This window comes from Zonotrichia albicollis, chromosome 6 (assembly GCF_047830755.1).
Source record: "Zonotrichia albicollis isolate bZonAlb1 chromosome 6, bZonAlb1.hap1, whole genome shotgun sequence".
NCBI lineage: Eukaryota > Metazoa > Chordata > Aves > Passeriformes > Passerellidae > Zonotrichia > Zonotrichia albicollis.
The window spans coordinates 50,235,204-50,262,611 of NC_133824.1; the positions used below are offsets into that span (position 1 = coordinate 50,235,204).

The 27,408-nt window shown below is 41.5% G+C and overlaps 1 long non-coding RNA gene across 1 annotated transcript in view; it reads right to left on the reverse strand.

Annotated features, from left to right (window-relative positions):
• Positions 1–2,818: 2,818 nt before the first annotated feature.
• LOC102063085 (uncharacterized) overlaps positions 2,819–27,408 on the reverse strand; it is a 261,997-nt gene continuing 237,407 nt past the window's right edge. Inside the window, exons 11-12 of the long non-coding RNA XR_012580644.1 lie at positions 19,471–19,569; positions 2,819–3,197 (exon numbers count right to left, since the gene is read on the reverse strand). This is a non-coding gene — a long non-coding RNA (uncharacterized LOC102063085). The remainder of the gene's footprint in view (positions 3,198–19,470; positions 19,570–27,408) is intronic.

The window sequence follows — 27,408 nt, forward strand, 5'->3', positions numbered from 1 at the left end:
TGGCCTCAACCAGCTAAAAATATCAGAGTTCTGTTGCCTGTGGGAAAGTTCTGCTGGAGTTATTTCTATTAAAAGTTTAATATTTGTTCTTTTCAGTTTTTCATACTGTATGTGCCATTCCCATTTAATGCTGTCCTCTCCCCTGTGCAATTACTTATAAGTGCTTAAGTGTCACATATGAGGCAAATGATGCCCTAATTCACTCTAATTCTAACATTAATATGAATGATTGGGAATGAGATTAGTACTGAGGAACACCATTTTAAAATAAACTGTAATGACACAGTGACAGCTATACAAAGGATTAAAGAGTGTGGATTATCACAGGTTGTGGTTGGAGGTATCAAATGACAGGGCTCTGTGTTTGTTCTTGCAAAGGACACCAGGCAATCAGGGGCTGGAGCAGCCAGCTGTAATTCTCACACTCAATCTCCGGGTTACTCAGGGGTTTTTCAACTCCCCTAGGGTTTTGACAGACAGTAGGTTCAAAATAAAAGAGTTTTTTGAGAAGTATCTTATTTATTTGGCAACCTAGAGCTCGTGCAGATACGTAGGAAAAGCTCTAGTTTTAGAAGCATTTGCTTTTTAACCCAAATTCATATAATCCATGAAGATACCACTAAATTAATGACAATATTTCTTTCCTCTGCTGTTGCACATTTAAATTTATCTCCTTACAATGGTATTTTTGCCTTTCTTTCCCCTTTCTCTAAAGGTTATCAGAATCCTATTTAGGAACCTTAATTCATGCAACTTAACCAATAACATCCATGTTTCTATAGACCTCTACCTGTACATGTCTGATCCCCATTTTCCTGATGTCTCCATGTAATAATTTTATATTTCAAGCTACTTAAAAATCAATATGGTTGCATTCAAGCAAGTGAGGAAGGAGTTGAGAGACAGTAATTATTCTTTGTCTCAATTATCATATTTTGGGAAGGGCCAAAGAAGCCACCACCATCTTTTGACCCACAGATAACCACATGGTTTGCCCTTACTGAGCTTGCACTGGTTTAGATCAAAGATGATATGTAGAATTTTATACATTTGAGAGATTGCATGTGGCTCACACAAGACGAAATTTACAGAGGACACACAAGTCACAGTCTTGTGGAGCTGTGCAGCTGGAGAGCTTAGCCTTGCAATACAAGCCATAAGGAAATAAGTGTTTAATAGCCATAATTAAAAATGCAAGACATAGCAAGCTCAATATATTGAATAAAAAGCCACTTCACACAGTAGAATTTTGAGAAAAGCAAGTCAAGGCATAAGTGTGTGTACATTTGTCCCATACCTCTACTTCCAATTCAGTGTATTCCATAGAATATCCTAAACTGATTTATATATATATATATATATATATATATATATATATATATATATATATATATATATATAGTTTCTATTCTCTGAATTCAAAATTTTCAGCAAAGCAGCACCCACATTAATCTCCACTATGTTATTCTAGAGAAATGCAGAATTATTTCCATCTTCCTTTTCACCTAGTCATGGATGGCACCTGTCCCTTAATGTTTTTGGAAGCTTATATCCAATAAGTGTCTGCTGTCACTCCAGAAAATCTCTGAGATACTTTAAAATTCCTGGGTACAGATATAGGGATGTTTTGATCTTAACTCTGATTGCAGTAGTTTATTCCTAATAAGCTCCTGTTAAAACTTATTAAATTACTCTTGGAAAGGAAACACTGAAGGATCTGTATTAAGGATAATTACAAGACATGATTTTTTTTTCTGAAATAAGGTCAGTTTTATCCTTTTTATCTTATTGTATTTTAAACCAGTAAAGAAGATCAGTACCATTCAGGTTTTCTTCTTAATATATTAAAAAATGAGCCTGGTGGGTACAGGTCTGCCTTCTCACCTTATGTTTCCCTTATTCGTCTGCAATTTTAAGCTTTTCATTCATACATATTGCTTAAAGTTTTCTCTTCTTCAGAGCCAGAATTAAATATATACAAACAGAATATTTCTTTTCCCCCTTCACTAACCTAGAAGTCTCAGTTTGTCCCCTATCTTCTCTTCTGTTTTTCTGTTTGATCTCTTGATTTATGTTCACCTCTTGCTCTGTTATTTTAAATCCATCACGCTTGTATGTCATCTAAGTCCTTGGGAGGGCCCTCTCCCAGATATAATGTGCTGTGTGGAGTTTAATACACATGTGCCCATAAACACACACATATCCATGCTTATTTCCTCACTTCTGCATAATGAATGATTATAATATTTTTCCAGCTGTTCCTGTGAGCTCAATGTGCTTAAATGTAATGAATATCCTGTTAATTATACAACAATCTACAACTGAACATGAACACATTAGCACATATGTATTAAAAATAAGGAATTTTCCTTTAGAGGTGAACAGCAAAAGGAATCGAGTCAGGGAAATAAATCCTCTGCCCCATTTTTTATTTAGTTCAGGTAACTATTGCCTGTAAAATTCCACTCTCCACTTCCCTCATCTCTATCTTCCTGACACCTTGAAAGTCTGTCTGCCAGCAAAAGTTTGGACAGTTTGAGCATTTCTTATGGACAGAAAGCAGAGCTACTGAAAATGACTGCCCTGACCAAAGCAGAGGCTGATGAGGGTTTGGCTTGCTGCAGGAGAAGGATTGTACAGTAACATCTCAGGATCCATATGAACTAATTTAGCTGTGCTGGCAAAAATTTTGTGTATACAGGAAGCCTGAGATACAGAACAGCAACAATGAGTATATAAAAAAAAATAAAAATAAATCAAGCTGTGATCTCTTTAAGCTTTCATTGTAAATCATCAACAAGCGATGAAAAGCATAAATGCAATAAAAATAATAATTTCCAGGTCACTGTTAAATGATGTGACAAATGCAGACAAGGATATCATTAATGCTGCAAACCAGAGAAGACTCACTCTGCTCATCTGCCATTTCCTTTCTCTTGACATCCCTGTGCACTGTACCTTTTTTGCACTTTTCCTTCTTCCTTTTAACTTGTTGTACCTCTTTTACTTTTGCACTTTTCTTTCTTCCTTTTAACTTGCCCATCTTCTCTGCTTCCCTCACCTCTGAGCCTCCTGTAGCAGCAGCAGCAGAAGCATGATGCTGATTTCACATCTCATCAGCCTCCTCAGGGAGAAAAAGCACAACAATCTCTCCCTAATAAGATTCTGGCACTTCCTCTGGAAGCTTCTTCCAGAACCTGGAAGAACAAGCAAGTGAACAAGCATGTGAAAATGAGGACTAATGGGAATGAAAGCCAACTTACATGTTTGGGACTTCAGAGGGACCTTGAACTGAGCGCTGAGGGCAAAGCTCTTGTCAGATCGGATCCCAGCACAAACAGAGTAAATTCAGTGTCAGGACTCTGAAATCCAGTAGAGTATGAGTTTCTTCTGATTCCTTGTGTGTATATCTACCTATCTATATCTATATCTATATCTATATCTATATCTATATCTATATCTATATCTATATCTATATCATCTATATCTATATCTATATCTATATCTATATCTATACATCTATTCATCTATACGCCTAGATATCTACATATGTATATAGATATCTATATTTACACACACACACACACACAAAACCCCCCACAAATACATAAATCTGTGCATGTCTCCATATCTGGTTCTACACCTTTCGGAAGTTTACCAAACTTAAAACACAGGAAAATATCAATAAAGTTTGAATTAATGGTGCTGAATAATTGTATAGGATTCTTCATTTATTTAAAAAAACGCTTTATGCTTCAAAAATTTCAATTTTGGTGGTGCAGAAGGATGCTGATGGATGGGGCTGTGCACGCCTTTATTGTGAGAGCTGGGTTAAAAGTGTTACTGGCAGTTGAGATAAATCTAAAATGCTGCTTTTTAGCCAAGTTCAGGCAGTAGGATACAGCCATGAGCATTCACACCCAGCAGGTCTGTCTATCCTACCTGCTGGCAAAAGGCCTGTGCTGTACCCATGAAAATTAGCCCAGACAAACCCCAGTCTGAGGGACTGATCTGCCCTTGAGTGGGTTACTGAGAGTTCCAGTGGTGTGAATGGCCGCTGGGAAAGGATGTCCTCCTGCACGTACCAAAAGATGGGGTCATGGAGCAGAACCTGTCTGTCCCAAATCTGGAAATCCTGCCCGGCCAGCATGGCAAGCCAGTTGTGACAGAAGCTGTGGAACTGTTCCTGGTGGGGTCAGGGGGACATGGGCCATATGTTTGTGTGCAGAGAATTGTGATTCAGCAGTGGAAATCCCACATTTCAGTGAGAACAGATATTTTCTCTCAGGGATGTAAATGGAATTTGTGCCTGAAAGAACTTGGCTCTGTAGCCTGGAAAATTGCATTTTCTCAGGTTGTGTATTTGCTTGTTTTCTAACTGCTGACCTGCTCTGATTCTATCACACACATTTCCTACAGTGAGAATCAGTCATTCTGCCTTCACCCTGTCCCCACCACGCCTTCAGGACATGCCTGTTGCCTCTGCTTTCTTCTCATCATCACACTTCCCATCACCTCAGCCAAGAATGGGGACTGCCTGAGGCTGGGGAACACCACATCCCTGTGCTTTCAGTCCTGAGCTGTTGGAGCTGAGATCCATCCTGCACCACTGTCTGCTTTCACTGCCAGAAGAAAGGCAGCCAGTAACTACAATATCACATGCACCTTTGCAAAAATGATGGAAAAACAGCCACATGAAGAGGAGAAGTCAAGAGCAAGTTTATTACTGGGGTAGGTATCTATGGTATGTTGGGATCTTTAGCTGGTCAGAGTGACCCCGAGAAATGTTGGAAAGTCTCTTTTCCCAGCCTGGTGCTTGAAGAAGGAATCGGGGCTCTTAATTTCTCTTTCTCAAGGTTGTTTATTGTATTTTATCTATAAAATTCTTTCTCCTGTCCTGCTGAGGTCCACTCAGCAAGACAGTCTGAGGCATTCTCCCTGTCCCCCGAGTGGTGTTATGTCTTTATACTAAAAACTTTGTATACAATGTTTACAATTACTTTCCAATACCTATCACCTATGTTAGACAGTGAGCTTCTACTCTAAACCAATCTAAAAGTGCCAACATCACAGCAGAAGATGGGGGCCAAGAAGAACAAGGAGAAAGGCTGGACACACCCAGATCCCTCCATCTTGCCCCCCCCGAATCCCCATTCTAAAAACCCCAAAATCTACTTTTTCACCTTGTGATAAACTCACTATCATTCTACTTAATTTGTCATGGCTTGCAGATCTTCTTCTAAGGTTGGTAACTTGCTCCACAGGTCACAATCAAAACCACAGGGGCATTTTGGGCTCTGTGCCAGGGTCTCTGAGCCCCCTGGCAGGGGTCTTGGCTGCTCAGGACTGCCACAGGGATGTCCTGGGTTCCCACAATGGTGGACACTGTAGTGAGTTTAAGGCATATTTTAAGGCATATTCAGAAGAAAAGATGCCATGTATTCACCAGCAGAGCCTCTCATTCACACTGTAAAAGGTCTCCATTTAAGCCCTCAGTTAGCACATGACATCTGATAAGATCACAGTGTGGGGCTCTAAGCTTTACAGAAGCTCCAGCATCTCTCTGTCAATAGAGAGCTGAGGGTTCTTTTTTGGGCAAAAACTTGGGATATAGCTCCTGACTGATGTTCCTGGCTGGATTATCCCTGTTCAGGATAAGCACCACCAGACCCTGTCCCAGACACACCTGCTGGTGTGGTCCTGGGGTTAGGTTAGCCAGGCAGACAAATAGTCCACTTGTCACAGGGACTCTGATGACAAATGGCAAATTTGGGTGTAAAAAGGCTCATAAGCATCAGCCTCTTATGACTTGCCTCTGGAGGTCTTCTTCCTTCTGTACCTCTTTTTCCTACCTTGACTTGCAGGATTTAATGCAAGAGTGGAGGTTTTTGCACATGCCACTTAGGGACAAACTCTCAAATAAACATTTTCAAGGTGAAACTCATAGAGCTGGAGGCAGATGGGGCTTGTCACACTCACCCTCTAATGGTGCATGGAGCCATTTAGGCAATTTATTGCATCACACCCAAGTGACACCAGCTGGGACCACCCTGGTGACATGCATACCATTGCATATGAATTTTTGTAACTCCACTGTTGAGTAATTCGTGGTGGATAATCCACTCACAGCAGTTCTGCTTCCTCTGTTGCTCCCATGCATTACACACACCCCTTTGACAACACAAAGGAGCAAGGAATGTTTTGCCATCCAAATTTTCAGATAAACTGATACAATGGACACAACAGCCCTCTCTTCTATTGCCCTTTAACACATGCTCTTCATATTTTGTTTCAGCTTCAATACTTATGAAATGTTACTTTAACTCCAAGGGAATAGGCTTAACCCAGATAACAGGGGAGAGACTTGGCACAGATCAGCAGCTCCTGTACTTGACACTGATTAGATTAACCCCAAGAACCACTTTAGAGAGGGCAGTATAATCTTTATTGCCATCACTAACTTGTTGAGAAAGCTCACATCTTCCAGTGATTTCTTTGTTCGATGGTGATATTCACTTAAAGGGACAGATAAAACAGCCCTTTGCTGTCCGGTTTATCTCGGCTGTTTGAGGGGCCTGGAAGGCCCGGGGTGGCCTTGGGGCAGCCCGCGTGTCGAAGGACGAGAAGAAGCTTCAGTTCTTCTTTCTGGTTTTATGTTTATTAATTGTTTATCTAAAAGATGTTCTTTCAGCCTAACAAAGATCTGCTCAGCAGTCAGCCATGGGCACACTGTCTCTCCCACGGACCGCCACGTATCTTTATACCCCTTGCTACGTATACAATATTTATCATTTTTCCCCAATACCATCTATTGTTATAACTCGGTGTACTCTTAGTAATAACCAATCCAAAAATGCCACCGTGGCCAAAGAAGATGGAGGAGAAGAGGAAGAAGAAGAAGGACAGGACACACCCCAATTCCTCCATCTTACTCCTCTAAACCCCCCTGTACATAAATCCTAAACCTTGTGTCTAACCCTCTAATTAGCTAATCCCTTCACCATTCACCCTGTGAAGCCCTCATCCTTGTCGTCTCCTGTGCAGGACCAAAGTCCAGCTACCAGACACTTCTGGCAACATTCCAGGAGTCCCGAGCCCCCCAAGCTGGTCTCGGAGGCTCAGCATCTCAGGACTGAAATCTTGAGATCCGACACTTTGCCTTTCTTTGAGACATCCAGTCCTACCAGCAGTGGGTAACACTTTTGAAAGAGCCCAGAGCCTATTTTCCAGAAGGATTTAGTCACAGACTTTCACATAAGCTTATTCATCCTGGCCTTTGGGTTGTGGTTACACACACATTTCTTCAGGACGTGGAGTCAGCACCAGCAGGCGATGTCCACTGTGGCTCTCCCCTGCTGCTCCCATGCTCCTGCCACCCCTCTGTGCCCAGGAAGAACAAAGAGGGAAGTGCAGGGACTGCCACAAGCAGTCCTGGCTGGTGGCAGCGTGACTTGCTGGAGCCAAAAGTGAGACAGAGAAGAAGGTCTGTGGAGCCACAGCTTCAAGCGCTTCTCAGTGGAGTAAATTAATGTCCATGGTGCTCCATCCTGCCACAGCCAGACTGCTCCCAATTCCTGAGCTCTGGAGACAGCCCAGGTAGGTTCTCATGTCACTCTCACAAGGTGTCCAGGTGCTTCAGATGCTTCTGATACATTCTACTCTACATTTACATTTTACACTATAGCTGCTGGTTTGGGTTTGCCTCACCCAATGTCAGGAACAGCTCTGTTCATGGCTGAAGAGGCTAATTCCCATCAATTATTATGTTTCAGTGAAGCAAACAAGCATGAAAGCACCTGGAGATGGACAGCCCTGGGCTAACAAATCCTGATCCCTCATGGCCTACAGCTTTGCCTACTGCAAACACACTATCTGACAACCATAAATCACCAACTTATTATGTAATGGCTGTGCCGTTTCATAGACAAAGATGCATTTCACAGAGAGTATGGTTTTAATAAACAGGCAGCCTTTCAGTGGCTAGACTGGAATAAGCCAGTGATCTCAGTCCAGTTCCTGTTGGAAAGGTTGTCACAGCACAGAAAACACAGGCACAGATGGGTGGATTGTTTGTGGGGTGCAGTGGACACAGAGTGAATTTCTCATCCGGGGCAGGTTATGGCTGCAATGCCATTGCCTGGGCTGAGCCAGGGGTACCTGGCCCATGGCTGTGCCAAGGGATTGGATCCCTCGGGTGCCTCACTGGAATTCTCATGCCAAGTATGTGCACAGTTAACTTGGGACCTCTAATAAGTTCCCCTCAACATTGCCATGCAGTAAATGCAGGGCTACACGGAGCTGACTGAGTTACGACCCACCCTCACATGTGCAAAGCATGCACTGCAGAAATGCAACGGGAAATATTCATTATTCTTGGATAGAGCTCCCTTTGAGTCCAGCAGCTACAGCAGCTGTCGTCATTTACTGCATTAGCAAGCACTATTTCTGTGAATTTATATCACCATGGCCCAGAGCTCTGTGCCAGCAATACGCTTAAGCCACTGCTGCAAAATAATCCCATCTATATTGGCCACATATTTGAGATATTATGATTAGACTTTTTTAGTGGGTGTTAGGAATTATTTATATAAATAATATATATGTGCAGCATGTGTGTATGCACAAGGGTTTTTACAATCAACCCTAAAAAGGAAAGAAATATATTTTCATTCTTATATTTTGACGTGGTTCTCCCCTGTCAAACTAATAGAGCTATGCCAGCCCTGTAAAATATTTATGAAGAAATAATGTAATTTAGTGTGTTTTTTTCTGAATTGTGGTTTTTATGTATTTCCCACAGACTACCAAATCTGTCATTTCAATGGAATAGGTGTTGATACCTGAGGGTGGCTGATATCAGTCAGAACATGGACTGATGGTCAGGGTTTTAAGAAACAAAAGTATTAGCAAGCACCTTTACTGCACCCTGCACTTCCAAGCCATGCAAGAACCTTGTCTTTCTTGTAACATCATCTTCAACACATAATAGAATATGTCTTGAGGAAATCTCAGATTGAAATATCTTCAAATATTAGTTACTATAATGATACTGAAATGTTGGCTTTTTTTCCCCTCCAACTTAAACCTGGAGAGAAAATGTATATTCCAGCACAAACACATCTGCAGATTATTTTATAGACAAACCTGTTCTGCAAAACCAATTCTAAAATTTTATTTTATGGAGTAGCGTGAATCTTACTAATAACGATCACAAAATAGTAGAATCTAGTGCAGTTAAAAAGAAAGGTATGTGGGACTGCACCTTGAATGAGGAAATAAAACACCCATGTTGTCAGAGTCCTGTTACATTTCTTACAAATCTATTGTCATGTTTGCAGAGGATATTGCAGAAAGCATTCAACCATCATTAATGGTTGGACTCAATGATCTTAGAGGTCTTTTCCAACCTTAATGATCCTCTGATTATATGCTATTTTGTCTGAGAGGGTCTGAAAACTTACATTTTCCTCTGCCACTGAAATCAAAAGGCATCTGGGATGGATTTACTACAGCTCCACACTCCAGATTCTGAACCTGAGGATACACACAGGTGCTTTACCCAGTGAACATCATAGCTTATTTTTTCCTGTTCCTTCCCTCCTTCATACCTTTTAATGAGCCAATTATTTGTCAAATGGAAAGGAAGACCCATCTGAGCCCAAAGTGCAACCACATCTGCTCAGATTTCCCTGTGCCCAATACTGATTCAGCACGAACACACTTTCCCAAAGGGCTGCCAGAGTCTGACTCTAGCAAACCAAATTCAGGAGCTGTAGGAATTCCTATTTATGATCAATCTGCATTGTCTTTTCCCAGCTCTGTTTAGCTCAACCTGGACAAAGATGGGAATGTTCTCCCAGAAAGCCAGACCTCACAGTGTCCACTCAAATCAGCAGCCTTGAGTTGATTTGTTGGACCCCTTGTGCTCAGAAGGTCTGGCACCCCACTGCATTTTCAGACTGGAATAACCAGCCAAGCATCCATAGATCAGTGTGCTGGGTAGACAGGGATACTTCTTGAATCAGTTGCTCCCTGAGGGTGGAGGACACGAGGAACAGGGAAACAGAGCTAATTGCAGCTACCTTGCACAACTGACTTGGTGCGTGGGCTGAAGCATCCTCTGTCAGAGCTTTGCTCTAGAAGAATCATAGAATCCAAAAATGGTTTGGGTTGGAAGGGATCTTAAAAATCATCAAATTCCAAACTTCCCACCATGGGCAGGGACAGCTTCCACTATCCCAGGTTGCTCTAAGTCCTGCTCAACCTGCTCTTGGACACTTCCAGGGATGGAGCAGCCACAGCTTCTCTGGGCAACCAGTGACAGAGTCTCATCACTCTCCCAGGGGAGGATTTCTTCCAATATCTGATGCTATAGGCACTCTCCTGCAGCTCAGAGGCAGGATGTACAGGATGTAACACTGCATGGAGGTTGGGGCAAGTGGAGTGAAGCTGGGGGGCCTGAGTCTGCCATGACACACTGTACTTACCCCAACTTCTTCACAGGACATTTGGCTCCCTCCCAGACTGGATCTGCCACTCAGAGCAAGTCATTGTAATAAATTCTAGACAGTGATACAACTGTCTGATCCTGTGGGACATGGAACTCGGGAAAAGTTGTGGGTGCTGAGATGAGACTTTCAGATAAACAGATCCTAAAGGACGTTGTGACCAGTGTGTAACATTTTCAGTGAGACTCTTTTGGAAAGAGTCTTAATTCATTCATGTGAGCTCCAGTGTTGAGTCTTTTTAAAAAGGGTCTTAATTAATTCTTATTTGGAATGGCAAGAGCCTCTGTCTACAAGCTGCCTTGATGTTTTTACATTATCTGCTCTTAAAATCAAAGCAATGTGTTGCATCACACTTCAGTGTTACCTGCAAGGAATAACCTATCACTAATGCCAAAAGATATCAATCACAAAATGAATGATTTTGGGTTATAGACATTCTCCAGTGCCTTCATTATTTAGGTGGGAAAAGGTGCTTTGAAAATAGAGCAGGATTTGAGAAAAGAATCTTGCCAATTACTGATTTTCAGTACAAACCACGAGATCTACTTCAGCACTCTCTAGCACATGGATGCCTTTAAATCAGAAGAAATAATTCCCCTTCCTGGAATTATTTCTGCTGATTTAAAGGCATCCATGTGCCTTTTACTTCCCCTGCATTTATAAGCAAGGGGGGCACAAACTGTTTCCAGCCCAGCCCCAAAATATTTTGTCTGTTTACCCAAAAGGGCCATGAATTTGATGTAAAACCCACCCACACCTTCAGCACCATGAATGTACCCGCCATCCATACATTCTACCCCAAACTGAAAGTTATGCATGTTCTTGCTAACCTAGTTCTGAGTGTGCATGTGTTTTTTTTTTTTTTTAACAATAGGCCTAAATCCATATTAATGATCCAAAAAGTGACCAGGCCTCAGCACCTTTTGTCCTCTATACATTAACTATCCAATAATCAACAGTAGCTGTCCTGTACTCTGGTGTCTTTAGCCTAATTCAGAGGGACAGATATTTATCATCACCCTTGAATTGGGTGACCCATTCTGACAGGTCGACATCCTTATTTATGTAACAATGTCATAGACAGTAACTGCTAATGAGTGGAGTGACACAGAGGTCTGTTAGATGGAAAGGCAGAGGAAAGCCGAAAAGGGCATGAGGGGTTAATGGGACTTTTCTGTTCCAGCCTCCTGGGATGTGTAATTATGTTCTAATAAGAAATGAATGTATTGATTAGATTAGTGTGCAATTGTGTTCATGTGCACACGTATAGTGCTGCATGTATATAGACAGTCATTGTGTGTGCGTCTCGTCCTCTCAGTGTGTATTTGAACCCAAAGTATCTTTGTGCTGGGGCCAAAAACAAGCAGAGCACTCCCACAGCCCTCTTCTTGTCCTCCCTGTGGTAAACTCCATGTGAATTCAACTGGAGTTTATCTGAGTAAAGGCTGAATTTAACTTCAGTAAACACCAAATAAGGGCTTCAGGATTAGGCCCTCACAAACAAATGACTTCCTATTTGAATTGTTTGGGCTGAACACTCACCATCACTTAAGAGAGCAGTAAAAGCAGCCAACACATTGTAAACAGTGTCATCTACTGAGGAGACCATCCACCAGCCAAAGTAGGCCATGCTCATGTCTGATGGACAGCCACTTCCAGCAGCCTGCTTACAGTAGGGAGGAATTTGGCCCAGCATTCTTTCTCATCGGGTAAAATATGTTCTCTGACAGGTCAAGGAAAGCATCCTTCACACGCTCACAAAGGGCCAATTCTCCGCCGCATCCCTCCCAAGTGTGTGTGTTCTGAACTCGAGGGTGAATTCCCTTGATGGGAAAGACACAACAATAGGGGAAAGCAGGGCAGGGGGAAGAAAAGCATGTCTGAAAATTAGAGCTGCCCTCAGCCCAGGAGCCCGGGGAATGCAGCTGACAGCGGTGCTCTCACCGCAGCCCCTCGCTGACGCTAATATGGGCAGGCAGCACAACTGCGGGCTTGGTACCTTACACTGTACAGATTCTGGCCATCAGCAGAGCCCTACACATCCTGGGGACTTGGGTGTGATGTCTGAGCTGGGAAGGAACAAACAGGGCCAGGCTGGCAGAAGAATAGCCTTTGTGGGTCACCACCTCAGCGCCCTGTTCCTGGGATAATGAAGGCCGCGGCACCAGCGCACACAGGCCTGTGAAAAATTAGTACCTCCAGTTGCACGCTGAAGAAGAAATAAATTACTTTCTAGTGACTCCCTCTGGAAAGAAGCAGCATTATTAGGCTCTAATGGGATTTCCTTCTATCCCAGTCTTGATTAGGATGTTTGTGAGGCAGAGGGGAGGGAGGAAGGGAGGGAAAACTGAAGCATTCTCAAGTCTGAGGAGGGCCCACTTTACCCAACCATAACTTTTGTGAATCGTGGCCAGGATTCCAGATGTGGCACTCAGGACAGGCTGCAGCGCAAAGAAGTGAAAGAGGACTTAATAGGCAAGATTTCCAAACATTTCAGAAATGTTTAAACAAAGTCATATAAGAACACACTATGTTCATTGCCACAAAAGAAGAACCTCTAGGAAATGGATTGTCATTAATGTATCTTTTTTCCTGAAGAATGAAAGACAGAGGATATTAAAATATGGCACTTGCAACGTGGATGTCAATGGACCCCTAAAGTCTGACCTTTATCTGTGGGATAATGATTAAACACATTTCTTTCTCATTGCCATACTACTGCAAATTTCTCCATCTGAGCAGCACTGAGGTTTGGGTTTTGTTGTTGTTTTTTAAAGTGCTTTGATGCAGAAAATTGTTCAGAGAACATATTTATAAAAGACAATGTATTTATTTTCCCTACAAGACAGACTTAAAATCCAAGCTACAGCTGTGAAGGCCCACCTTGTAAAAATTTTCCTTAATGGTGAAAATTGAGATTAAAAAGCCTTGAACTGGTGATGGCTGTAGGAGTCTTATCACTGACTTCATGAGGACTAGATCACGTGAAATGAAAGAAATGGAGAAGGAATAACCTTGCAAAATGATGGTGTTTTCTTTTAAATAAAGTATGGTACTCAAGCAAGTTCACTATCCAGGCTGAATAACAGAAATGCCCTCTGAAGGCAGAGGCATTGCATAGCCCAAATCCAGGTCCAAGTAGTGGATGCAGGGGAGTTAATTTTTCAGCAACTGCTGACCCTTTGACTCTAACAATTGAGGGTTGGATCACATTTGAACATCCACACAAAACTGATTTCCCCATTATATTGATGGGAACTTTGCAATGCAATGAATCATCTTCAGCTGGCTGATTTATTTCACAGGGCAACTTAAGGCAGCAAACTTGGAGCAAGGTAGCCCAAACTAAGATGAAATATCCTTCCCTGTCCCATTTATTAGTGTCAGCATCAGCATAAGCTTTCCTCCTTAATGAACTGATCTTTCATTCAGGCCAGAGAGGATCCTGAGAAAGTTCTCCTCGCTTCTTTATATTTTGCCAAACTTCTAAGTGGGCTCCTAAAAACTTATTGAAAGAGCATTACTCAGTCTGACACATTCCATTTATTTCAATATGGTGACAAAGAGGGAAGATCTAGTTAAAAATATTGCAATAGCCTTATGGGATACTTATGGGAGTTTTTTAAATGTAATACATCACAATAGAATACTTTGTTTTTGTAGAAGGGCATTCTGTATTCGCCAAAAAAGCTGCTGACTTAATCATTAGTTATGATGAGAAGAGATTTAGTGCTCTCTTTCTTTACACTGTCACTGAGAACAATGTCTATGAAAAAGCCTATGATTCCCATTATAAATCACTATAAGCTCCATGAAAATTTCTCCTCTGCCCTGGGGTTTAAGGGAGCAGATACTTGGGGATGCAGCCTCCCAACAGCAGCACTTTATGCGGAGCTCTACAAGTCTGTGGAATGCCAAGGTTCACCCTAAGTCCAGGCACTATGAGTGCGTGCAGTTCCCATTGTTCAGCAATTTAGCAATTTATGAATGGCTACTCTTGGACAAAAAATGAAATACCTCTTCCTTTGCAGCCTGCACATATTATTAAAATGCTCTGAAGCTGTAGCACATTACCACTCTTAGCACTGCAAATATATATTACTGTTTATCATCAGACTGCCTTTGAGAAATACAGGGTAGCCTTTGCTCCTTCACCCTCTCATGCCCAAATTTCAGATCTTATTTAGGGTAAGTGAGGATTCAAAAATAAAGCAAATAAAAAAAAAATGGTTCATAGGTGCTTCGTTCACTGAATGAAGACACCATGTCACACCATCTCAAAAGGATAATTCAGCCTTAAATGTTTCATGGGGACAGTTCTGAGATGCATGAGATGAGAAATGCATCTCCCAAAATTATTTGTATAAGAAATACAGATTTAGAGACCTAGCATTAAACATACAGGTTTGACAGTCTTTAACCTTCTCCCCATCCTTCTCTCCTCCCTAATATCATAGTCACATACACTGGTTGGATTTTATTGTAGAACTTTGTAAAGAAGAAAAGAAAAAAAAAGAAAGCAAGTGTTCCACACATCTGTCAGCATTTCTTCTTGTTTGTTGGCCCAAGCTGACAACTTATTTTTTGTTTCCTAGTTTATCAGAAGGCTATCAAAATGTTTTGAAGAAAATGAGCCAAGACATTTTCCCTAGATTTTGGTGTCCTCTAATATTTAAATTCATTCTTCTGAGTTTGTTTCCTATTTACTTCTTTCCTCATCTCTTGAAGATAATATTCCGAGAACCAGAGTTGCACGTTTCATCAGAAGCAGTCTCAAATTTGTCCTTTACCAGGTTTAAATCTGCAAGCCCTGTTCAAAATTCTTATCACTGGGCTCAGTTTGAAAGGGAGGACTTTGATTCAAAGTTCTCAGCCACCCACACTGGACCTGAAAGGTCTCTAGAAATAGCCCTTGTCTGCTTTGTTTCTCAGGAACCAGAATAGACACATTCCCTCTGGTCTGCCCTGAGATATGGATTTGGCTCAATAAGCACATGTCAGCTGCAGAAGCAGCTGGCTGCAGAGCAGTTTTCATGGAAATTGGGAGCCTGTGTCCTCTGAAAAGATAAAAAATATTTCAGTCATTTATTTGTTAATTTTTTAAAATTTATCCTGAATGAGGTTTGAGGTTGCTGTCTAAGATCAAATTCTTACTGGCCTTTGATTTCAGTTTGGTGATTGGCACTATTGCTGTGAATAAAATCAGTTCTAAATCGGCAATGAAGCATGCACCTACGTATGCTAGATGTCTGCAAGACCTTTGTGCTAGAAAGCAGCAAGATAAAAGCACAAGATAAAAGCACATATTTTATAGGTCCTTGGCTTCAATCACAGCTCCCAAAGCCCCATGCTGACATCAGGATTTAAATTTTCACATTAAAGCAAGGCATGCCTTAGCCCTCACAGGTAAATAATGCCTGAAGACATTTCCCACCTTAATGGTTTTATGGCTGTTGGAGTGTCCAAGCTGAGCCAGTCCTGTTAATGGGCTGGGAACAGAGGCAGCCTGGTGATTCCCACTTGTCAGCATTCCCCAGAGGAGTCCCACAGGAGCCTCCCTGTCCCTGCCTGGAGCTTTCAGGCAGACAACACCCTGTCCAAAGAGAGAGAGTGGTTGATTGGAGCAGTGTTTTCCAAAGAGAACCCAACACAGAAGGCAGCTCCTGTGTGGAGGACCTCAACAAAGTAGAGGTGCTGCCCAAATGGACTGCCAAAGCCTCAGACTGCCTCAAACCATCTGGAGTCTGAAGAGCTTGGACAAAATCAAAACTCTTTAAACTTCTCAACAGTACCAAATCCTCCAGTAATGACAGCAACTAGCACCTGTCATCTACATCCTCTCCAATCCCTCAAAAAAAGTTTCATCTACTTTGTAGATCTGTTCCTGACTGCACCTCTGAAATTTTTGCTTTCCAACATTCAAATGAGATTGAAAAAGCTGTGGCAAAATTAAAGCTAAAACTGGAAGTTCTTAAAGCCATGAAAATGTAACAATGATTGCAGTCACCTCCTTGAGTGATCTGTCCAGAGTCGCTGGTTTCCTGTGGTGGATTCTCCTGTCCCGACCTATGCTAAACCAGTCCTCTCCAAAAACACCCTTGGGCTCTGGCTTTGAATCCCACAGCTTCTCAGGGGAAAACAAGGCCAGTCCATTCCCACTTCCCGTCACTTCCTTACTTTGCTGCTCCCCAGGAGTCTACCCAAACTGACCACCCTGGCTCTGCTGCTCCCCTGGGGGAGGCAGAGCCCAGAAAACAGATGGTTCTCTCACAGGATGCGTGTCCTTCCTGCAGGTTTTCTAACTCCAAACTAGAGAGGAATAAAGTGGAGCAAATGGGACCCTGGCAATTGAGATCCTTTGCTCATACAAGCAGGGCTGTTAAAGCTGAACAGGAACATACATCATAATAATTAAAGTGGGCATGAGTTGGCTTTGAATTGCAGGAACTCTGGGTGACCACATTTCACTTTCCCTGTCATTGACTAAGATAGAATTTCCCCCTTCTCATCAAATGGCAACCCTTTTATTTATGGATTACATCTATGCCTTGGAAGGAGGTAGAGTTACTGATAAAGTTTTCCTGAAAAAAACATGCTGTATTTTCTTTCAGCTCACAGATGACTGCAGTTGATCACATCTGTTTTCCAGCAGACATAAGTGTATCCAATTAGAAAGATCACAGAATATTTTAGAGGTCTTGGGATTATTTGGTCAGCCAAAAGATTTGGGCTTTGAAAAACAACAAGAAGACAAATCTGCTATGTGCTAGTTTTTGTGACAACCATGGTAAAATAGTCTCTTAAAACTCATTACACAGATCTAATCCTTAGCATTAAACATAAATACATGTAAAACCCAGGAGTTTGGAGTTTTTTACTATTATGTTAAAAATTATGGTGACTAAATGACTTGCAGTCCTGGTTGAACTGACAGGAAAGGTTGGGGTGTTCATAGTCACAAGATATTTCAAATACAAAAAGTAATCAACCTCTTCTTTTCCTTGAAGGAATGCATGAAGCCTTTAGAAAAAAAAATAAAATTCACTACTTAAAAGGATGGAAATGCTATCAAAATGTTTTGATAAGTTGTTTACATTTTCATCTTCAGCTCTGATATGACAAATTCAATGCATGGAAGAATCTTCAAAATAAAGATTGCGGTTTTTTGATCTCTGTAGTTCCAAAATAAAAATTTATTTTGACGCTTTCATTTTAGGCAGTTCATGACAGCAATGGAATCAAACTTTATGGAAAAATATTGATAACAAAGAAGTAATCAGTTCTTAGCTGCAAAGACTGAAAACATCTTTGAAGTGTCTCTGGCAGTTAATTTCTTGGTTTTCCACTAATGCTTATGGCCATTATGTCCTTCTGTAAATAACTTCCCAGGATCTGACAGCTGAAACCATGGGAGCTCCAACGCATACCTACAGACTCACAGTTCAGTAGATTTAAGAGTTGTTGAGTTTTTGTGGGTTTGGGGGGAAAAAAAGCAAGAGAAAACAATGGGGCATTAAGGACAAAAAAAAGGCTGAACACAAAGCCAGAAGGCACAAAAAATTATCTTGAGAAAAGCGAATTGGGATGGAATTTTGGGCAAAGTGCTACCTGTGGAAAAGCCTTTGGACTGCAAGCCAGGATTCTCTCCCTTGTGGCTTGATGCCTGCTTGATGCCTTCAGCTGAGCGAAGCTTTGCATGCTTGAGCAGAAGAAACAGGAATACATGAGAAATTGCATTTTCTTCATTGAAAAAAAGGGCAACTCTATGGCAAATCAGTCAGCTTTAAAAGGAAACTGCCAACCTTTATATTTATTTTGAGTCTTCCAGCCAAGCTTTGAACGCTGAGAACTTCTTCCTTCCCAGTGCCACAGGAGAGACATCCAGCATTTCAGATTCCACACCAAGGTGCTGGAGCATCCCTGTTGTGGGGGTTGAACCCCCTCTTTGGGATTGCCACCCCAAAACACTACCAAAACCCCCACTTTACACCTGCATGGTGCTGTGCTGCAGCTTTCCTTCCTTCCTCCACCTTCCACTGGTGGTACTGGGGCAGGACTGTTGAACCCCTCAGGACAAAAGGAGTTATACAGAACCTCATTATAGGTTCAATATAAATAGTTCTATTGTAGCCTTGCATGCTACAATAGATGCTGTTTTACTCGGGCAAGTGTGGTTTTTGTTAGACACATAAAACACAGAGTGGGTTTTAATGGCTGATCAGACCCCGTTAGAGCAAATTGCATGTTTAAATACAAAGGATGAAAGGATCTCTATTATTCTACAAATTTCTAGCAGCGCTGCACCTTAAAAGGAATTTTATAGCAAATTTGTAGCTTTGCAACCAGCTCATGAACCAGGGGGCATAAAAAGGACATGTGTTCCGAGAGCAAATGCATTCCATATTTCAGAAATAATAAGTTCTTGCTCGAACCCAGATCTCATCAGTGCAGAGAAAGGATTTTGCACCCATGGGAAGAAGTACTTTTCTGTCTCCAGCAGAACAATTGCAATCCACACAAACATTCAAGACTAAAAATCCACATTAGGGGAAACACTCTCCCAGTAGATCTGGCTCATAGGAAGTAAAAAGATTAAAATAGCTCTAACAGCAATAAGGTTTGTGCAAGGCAAGTGAATCTTCACACAGGCAGGAGGAAAATGTTCATGTGATCTTGGAAATTAATGAAGGTTGTAGGATTCGAAGGTGCAATACACAAACATGTCATAGCCTTAAACCACAATTATAATTAATAAGTAGTATTTGAGCCTTTGTACTCTATATGGGTATTTAAATTAATTTACATGGATAAGCAGCTGGAGCCCTAAGCAGATCACTAGGGCCAGGGAGGTGAAAGAGAGAGTATGTGATGATTTGCTGGTATTGAGAAGGTAAATGAAATCCTAGGCTTTTTAAGTGAAGAATGAAAATTCTTCCTTCTCTACTTATGTTTTATTACTTACAGTCATAGTTCTTGATCTCTCCCCACAGCTTTCTTTCATGTAAACAGTTTTTCTTCATGCATAGGAAGTTCCAGGTTCCCAGAGAGGGGATTCACAGCCCTAATGAGGAGAAGGAAAATTAAAAAGGATGAAAATAAATCAGAAACTGAGTGGGAAGCAGATTTTAAAGGTGCAAAATTTTATTCTTCCATGAGAAAAGTCAAATTGGTTCAAAATTAGTGAAAGCTATTGATGCCTTGACCGATACCTAAGCCACAAACAATGAGCCACAGAACATCCCCTGCACATTCAGCAGGGCAGTGAGTGTAGGAGAACACTGTAATGATTTGTCTACAACAAACCTCAGAGTCTTGAGGCAACTCCTCTTTGTTCCCATTTATGTAAATCTTTACATGCACTCAGGCCTGAAGTATTTGAGCTCTTTCAGCAGTGCACCAAGCAGTGATGCACTGAGACCTCCTGCATCTCTTCCTCTAGCAGCAAATGAAAACTGAGAGGGTGGACCTGGACAGCTGAGCAGAGGGTGGGGAGCCCTTCCATGGTGTGCACCCCCCAGAGAACTTTGTGTCTGAGTCATGCCCTCAAAAATGTTGTCTCTTGCAGAGATCTGCTCTCTCTATTTAGGAAAACCCTGTTGTGCCAGAAAAGTGAAACTATTTTTTGTGACAGGGCACTGACCTGGCTTTGCTAAGGGTGAAAGGAAATGGCATCAAGGTTCATTTTTCCTCATCCACAAGCAGCAGCCCATGAAGCTTTACATTTATCTATGGATGATACATTCTGAATGCCTCAGAAAAAACAAATCATTGAAGAAAAATGATCAAACCACATAATGATCCCAAATTACTTGAATAAAATAAGCAAAAGACTTGAACATGAACTTTATGTGAAGTAAAAATGAATAATTTTTGGAAGGATTAGCCAAAAATTGCAGAAAATGTTCTAGTTGCTTCTTTCCTACTTTTCACTGCATTCAAGTTTCAGTTAATGCAAAAAGATGGAAATTTCTATTTGCAAGCTAGAGAGATTTCCTGGACTCAAAACCATAGTATGTTTTTGAGACAAATTCATGCCTCCAAAAATCCTATCACAAATCACAACCTACATTATTCCTTTATTCTCTATACACAGGATGTGTAGATAAAGTCTGGGTTCATTTTCTTACAACGTGTCCAAATGCTTCTATTGTGGAAAACCCCAGGTTTCCAGTGGTATAAACTCTTATTGTGAGGCAAGAGCTGTCTCACGTTTGGAAGTCAGGAGGCTGCTGCTTTTTCTATTCCTTCCTGCCATCTGCAAGATCTCATATGGGGTAAAAACGGGAAATTACTTGAGCAAATCTTCAGCTTTCCTCAGTTTGCTTTAAATAATGTCCCCAGCCTTCTGCCTCATGATTTACATAATAAAGAGACTGTGTTGTGTTATTACATCAGTTTCATTTCTTCAGGGAAAAGGGCTCCAGATGTATTTGACTAAGTCATTAGTGCAAACATCCCATATTTGTAACAGCATTCCTAGATCAACTGCAAAGACACACTGTTGATTTTGGCTACAGCCTGAGGAGTGGATAGACATTGCCACTTGATCTAAGCAGCTGCCTCCTCATCACTCCCTCCAAGTTCATTGTCATGGAGAGAAGCACAAACCCCTAATGGATCCACAACATGAGACTCATGGAACCTGGCAGATGACTCATCTGATGAAAATCACCGTCGTTCAGCTATTCAAGGAGGAAGGGGGAAAAATAGATTTAGCCTTCCTCAGAGAGATTGCTTCCTTTGGTCAGGGTGGTTTTCATGGCTCATATGGGAATGAAATTACAAACAAGCACAGAGTGCTGCTGTTAGTGGGTTTATTGGAAGCTCTGGTGAGTAAAGTACTACTCAAGGTGAGGAAAAGTTATAAAAGCCCTTCCTATCTGACTTGAAACCAGCACTGAAGTGTAACAATGAACAATATATTACCCAGCATAATTCTAGAACTAAAAGCATTTATTTTCCTGTATTATTTGCTGCTTGATTCAACTCATACAAAAACTTGACGACACCAAATTATTACTCACTACCACATTGAGCAAGAGGAAGCTTTTTAAATTGCAGATAAAGCCTCATTGTTGATTTACTTTTATGCCCTAATATTGACAACTATAAATGGAAAAAAAACTAATTAAAAGATAGGCAGCTTTAAATTGTCAGCAAATTGTTCCAAATAGGCACAGTAGTGCACATGACAAAGATGTGCAAGCAAGTTCTCTGAAATACTGCTGCAAAGCAGAAGACACATGGCTAAGTAGATAAGCAGCTTCTAAAAGGAAATAACCTAAATAACTTATTTCTGAATGGAAGTTTTGAGAATAGGTCAGGAATTCTGGTAGATGCTGACCCATTTGTATCACATTTGTGTCACAGCCTCCATTTGCTCCCTGGATGCAACCATAAGATTGAGATTTTTCTGTAAATGGCTGGAATTATAAACTGAGTAAGGAGTGTCATGTTCCCATATAATAAACACTGTATTTTTCATTTAGAAACATCTCATTTAGAAAACATTGTCATTTAGCATGATACAAAGATGTGCAAGAATTACAATGTATGAGTAAAGGACAAGCAATATATATATATATATATATATAATATATATATATAATATATATATGTCACACACACACATATATATATATGTGTGACACATGCTCTCCTACAGGATTAGACTCCATTAAAAGGTTAAAAATTTCACTTATTGCTGTCTCCTGGCTTTGTCATAACTGTTGAGATTCCTGTTGCTGTACAGGAAATGTGATATCTGCACTTAATTGTATCATTTGAAAGCCTTAGAAGAAGGTATTCTAATGATTAAATCAATGTAAACCAGGTTTCAGAGCCAAAATAATCAAAAGTCTGACCAAGGCAAATGTTCTCAATAAAGTGAGCTTGCCAAACACAAGTGCTAATTAACACCTGATTCTAATTTGGTGATTGTGAAAGTGTGGCAATGAAGCCCTATGATTCTGCAAGTGGAAATAACATTGCCTTTCCCCCGTTTGTGGACTGCATGGATTGCCCTCGTGGCCAAAATTCCTCCTTTTGATCCATTCTGGGTACAGTCCATCAGAGTAGAGGCAGCCGTGCTCAGGTTATACAGGCCATCCCTGGCTGAGAATATTTCCCATTCCTTGGTGTTTCCCCCAGCTGTCATGGTTCTGGATGAAATTTGATCTCCCTCAATGTCGGCTTCCACTGACAATTTTCAAGATGAGAAAGCTCAAAATATCCCACTGGCTACAAATGGCAGAAACACGTGGTCACTTTTTTTCCTATTTCCTGTCATGGTGGATTCTGGTTTTTGAGGGAGGAAGAATTCTCCTTCAGCCAGTTTTCACTCAGGGAGCTCAGCAACCCCTTGGTACTGTGGCAAGCCTTCCATTCAGCAAGGCACTGGGAACAAAAGCAGATGTAGCAGCATGGGACTAATTCCTGAAGTCACTGGGCATTTGATCAGTCACCTTTACCCTCTTCATAGTGACACACAACAGATCAACCACAGCCTGGCATTAGATGGGATCTTTGTAGACACCCCAAGTGGCCAGGACTGGCTTTGCAAAATGAAAAGGGCTGAAAGGACAATTTTCCTTTCTGCATTAAGCAATGAGTCTTCCCAGCAGACACAGTCAGTCTCCTCTGTGGATAACTGCAATACTTCAGACCTTGGGAACACAACACCCATCCAGTGTCATCTCCCATAATATTTTTTTTTTTATTTCTTAAGTCCACACTCATCGGCACGTTCACATTTCTTTGCATGAGGTTGGCACCACTATACCCCAGTAACTTTTACAAAATAAAGTTACTGCTGCCTTAGGCCTGAAAGCTGTGGCACTTCTCACTTGTGACGTGTCTAAAATAACATGCAATTGTACTCCATGTGTGACATACACAAGTAATTACCAGGGCATACAATATAGGAAGCATCTTCGAAAACAAAGCGACATAAATTTAATTTCTAGCTGATTGTTGGTGAACCCAGTTACAAAATCAACACCTTATGTATTTGATCTACACAACAGCTACATTATACCATCTACTGATCTTTTTAATGGTTTACTCAGTTTACTTGGTCCATCATTAAAAAAAATAAATATGAAAGCCAAATTTGTAAGTGCAGGGTTTACAGAAATATTTGAAAAGACTCATAAGTATTTTATTACCTCTGCAGTGCAAATGGATTTGACTGCCTGTTTAAAGCAACTGCAGTTTGTTCTTAATAAGGGTGAATTTGCACTATAAACGGCATCCTTTCTTTGGAAACAATACTTCCTTTATCTGCTTGTGTTCAAAAGCTCCTACCAGGGAAACCTAACTTATCTGTTTCATCTTAAAACTGGAGCTGCCTGTCAAGCTTTGACAATCTTCAGATTCTTTTGGAAATAGGAAGCAACCCATTGTGTTCAAATTTGCTCTTAGTGACAGCTGATCCCACAGGAGCATCTAGTTAGAAAATAATTGATAGCACTTGAAACAGAAAGGGCTGCAAATCAGGTATGACAAGTTTGCATTCAATTGCAGCTCTAAAATTAATTGTCCAGTTAGGAAATCAGCTTCAAAAGGGAAAAAAACCCCAAAACTTAAGGGGAAGGAAATGAGAAGTTTGTTTATTGCACATACACTTTCATTCTGACAATATTTTCCTCTTTAAAAGGCAGGTCTGGAATAAGCAGTACATAAAAGGGATGGGCCCAAAGCAAAGCCTCCAAACCGAATACTCCGAACTTTATGACTCAAGCCCATCTGTAGTTTGTTATAAACAAGTACTAAGGCATAAATGAAAAAATCTGGAAGCAGAAGGACAGAGGCTCGATCCTGGTACTGTTGAAGTGAACAGAAAAATCTCTTGCTGACTGCAGAGGACTTGGGATTGGGCATTAAAATTCCACAGTAATACTGGCACAGCTTCAATCGTGCGAGTGTGTGTGCGCACGCTTGTGCATAAATACACACACAGCCCAATATTAGGGATTTTTAACCCTGACTCTTATGTCAGACTATAACACTGGATGTCAAAAATGAAGATAACATGGGAGGAAGTTTATTTTGATGAGGAAATCCCTAAATGCTGTTGAAAATATGCTTGGAATGGTTAATTAGCATGTAGGGGCTTTGAAGGAAATGATATCTTGCAGCTTGACCATCATCTTTTTGCCAGGTTTCCCTTCAATTTATCTCTTATCTGCAGGAAACTGTCTCACAGCTTCTGAATCTGCTGTTGGCTAAAAAGAGAAAAAGGACAATGACTCACTGTTGGGCAACAAGACAAGTTCTATTTGGATTCTAAATTTCCACATTAATAGGAGTTAATGTCCTATCTACTGTACTTCAGCCCATCCAGGGGATATGCAGGGTGGGCTCTGAAACCAATCAAAAGTGAAAGTTTCTCCACCAAAACAACAATAAATGAAGAGAAGATATAATACCCAAGGGATGAAAACACTGAGTAAGGAAAAAAAAATCTGCTGTACTTTCTATTACTAAGGCTTCATCAAAAAGGCTTCATTAAAAATGGAAGTACTGCAAATAATGGGTAAGACAGGATGCAGGAGCTGATGCCCACCGAAGTTATTGCTGCTCAGACAACATTAAGCACCTTGACTGCTGAGACTTTTCTATTCCAGGGGATATTTTCATGCACAATCAAAGGCAGGATTTCTTCTCCTGCAGCACTGGTTGAGGGCTGGCAGTGAAGGTCTGCTTAGACACACGTGGTGAGAGGGGCTGGTGCATTCAGCAGCCACAAACCGGGGTCGGGAAGATCACTGGAGCATCCCGGCCCCGGGCTGGAAATTCCTATGGAAATGCCGAGCTCAAGGAAGTGCTGGGGGAGGGAGGAGATGCATCAGCTCATCCCCGAGTCAACACTAATGAGCACATCAATGAGAGGATTAAGAAGGGATGGGGACGTGTTTCTCCCACTCCCTCTCCTGCAGTGATTGCTCCAGTGCTCAGAGGTGTGGCTTCGTTTGGGTAAGAACTGAAAATTCAGCGGCTTCTCCAAATGTTACATAAAAGGAAAGAATTACATAAAAAAACACGACCTAAGCGTGTAAATATTTTTTCCAGTTTCGCTGACCAAATCCCAAGCATGCCATGCATCTTGCATTTTTTATTCCCCTAGTTGTCTCTCCCCAGTGCTGAGCTAACATCTGAAATAAGAGTACACAATCAGTATGTTAATAATCAGGGAGTCTGCTCGCTGCATTATGCAGACATCAGAGGAATTTCTTCCACTGTCTGATGAATATTATAAACAGGCCCGTTTGTATTAACAGAGCCTTGTGTAGCAAATCCAAAAGTGACAAAACCAAACAGCTTTAAGTGGCTGCATTCCAACCCCAGAAGCTCTGAGTATCAACCATCACTGGAGACCTGCATGGGAGGGAAACAAAGAGCCCCACGCACGCTCTGCTGGGCTGCAGGCTGGGTGACTGTGACAGGGATTTTTTAACTACCAAAGTTACTTAAACACTGCAAATGCAATCTGAGTGAAGGCATTTGTTCTGGAGACACAGAGTGACACTTCAGTAAGAGTTTACATCTCAGTTATCATCTCTGCCAGCATGTGTGTCCATCATCCAGCAGGGAACTCCTAAGGCCTGGGACCACCATGGAGCTCCTGAGCTGCCCTGCTGAAGGAAAGGTCCCCTTCCTCTGGGCTGAGGACTAGATGGCAACCCTTGGACTTGGAAGTGGCAGTAAACATTCCAAGCATGTGGCCAAACTGCTTGAATTACCGCCTGAAATTAAACATTTAGGGCAAAATAGGCACAGCTCCTTCCTGTTCCCGCATAAAGTGTGCAAGGCTCAAAGCAGTGAGGGGTGAGGGAAACAGCAGGAAAGGAAAGAGGAAAATCACCTGAATGTATCTTTTTTTTTTTTCCCTGCTCTTTTCCCTCTCTACCTTCTTAGTGTCTTGGGAGACTGGGAATCCTCGTGGAGCAGGCTGAAGTGGGAGAGGGACATCCTCCTTTCTGCAGATCATGACCATCAGACACGAGCAGAGGTCAAGGCTGCAATCCTGAGGGACAGCGAGCTCTCAAGGACTCATTTTACAAGAGAGAGGGCTGCAGGTCCCTTCCTTTCTCATAACTGGACAGAAAGGAAGGCTCAGACTGTCACAAGGCATCCACAGTTTTCTCTGTGCCTGCCACTATCACAAGGCTTGTGCACCTTGCAGTGGAAGGGACTGGGCCAGAAATGCTGGGAGAAGTTTAAACCACCCAAGCTGGAGGATGCTCAGTTGCTGTGTACTCCCACCAAATCATTTGGGTTTCCAAAGTGGGGCCTGGAAACTGTGAAGGGACAAGTCTTTCTCATGAGATTTCCTGTTGGTGCTGCATCCAGTAGCAGCGGAAATATCACAAGAATAGCTTTTATTGTGGTATTTTATTACTTCTGCTTCTGCTCCTGACCGGATTTGGGAAGTACAGGGGTGCATGGAATTGAAATATAGTGGTCAGTGGAGAGTCTGCCAAAAAATTTGGAAATGACAACAGCAAGAAAGGTCATCCACTCAAGTCACAGGAACTGCTTCCAATCTGCTCCTGTTTTATTCAGACACATTTACATGATGCTGCTTTTAAAAGGGTCATTCACCCGAGGCTGGCATCAGCACCCATTCAAACATGGACTGTCTGTGGTTTAGATGGGAGTTCTGCTGCTAAGTTCCTGTAGAGAAGTGGCTTCTGTTTCCTAAAATGTTTAACTGACATAATCCATCATCAGAATAGGCCCAAGAAAAAAAAAAAAAAAAAAAGAAAAGAAAAAGCCACATCCTGCTACATCTCAGTTGCATTGCCTTTATTTAATTTAATATTATGGCAGCATGATGATAGCCATATTAGACAATATAAAATCTGCTTTCCCTGCTCAAAAGAGAATCTATTTATCT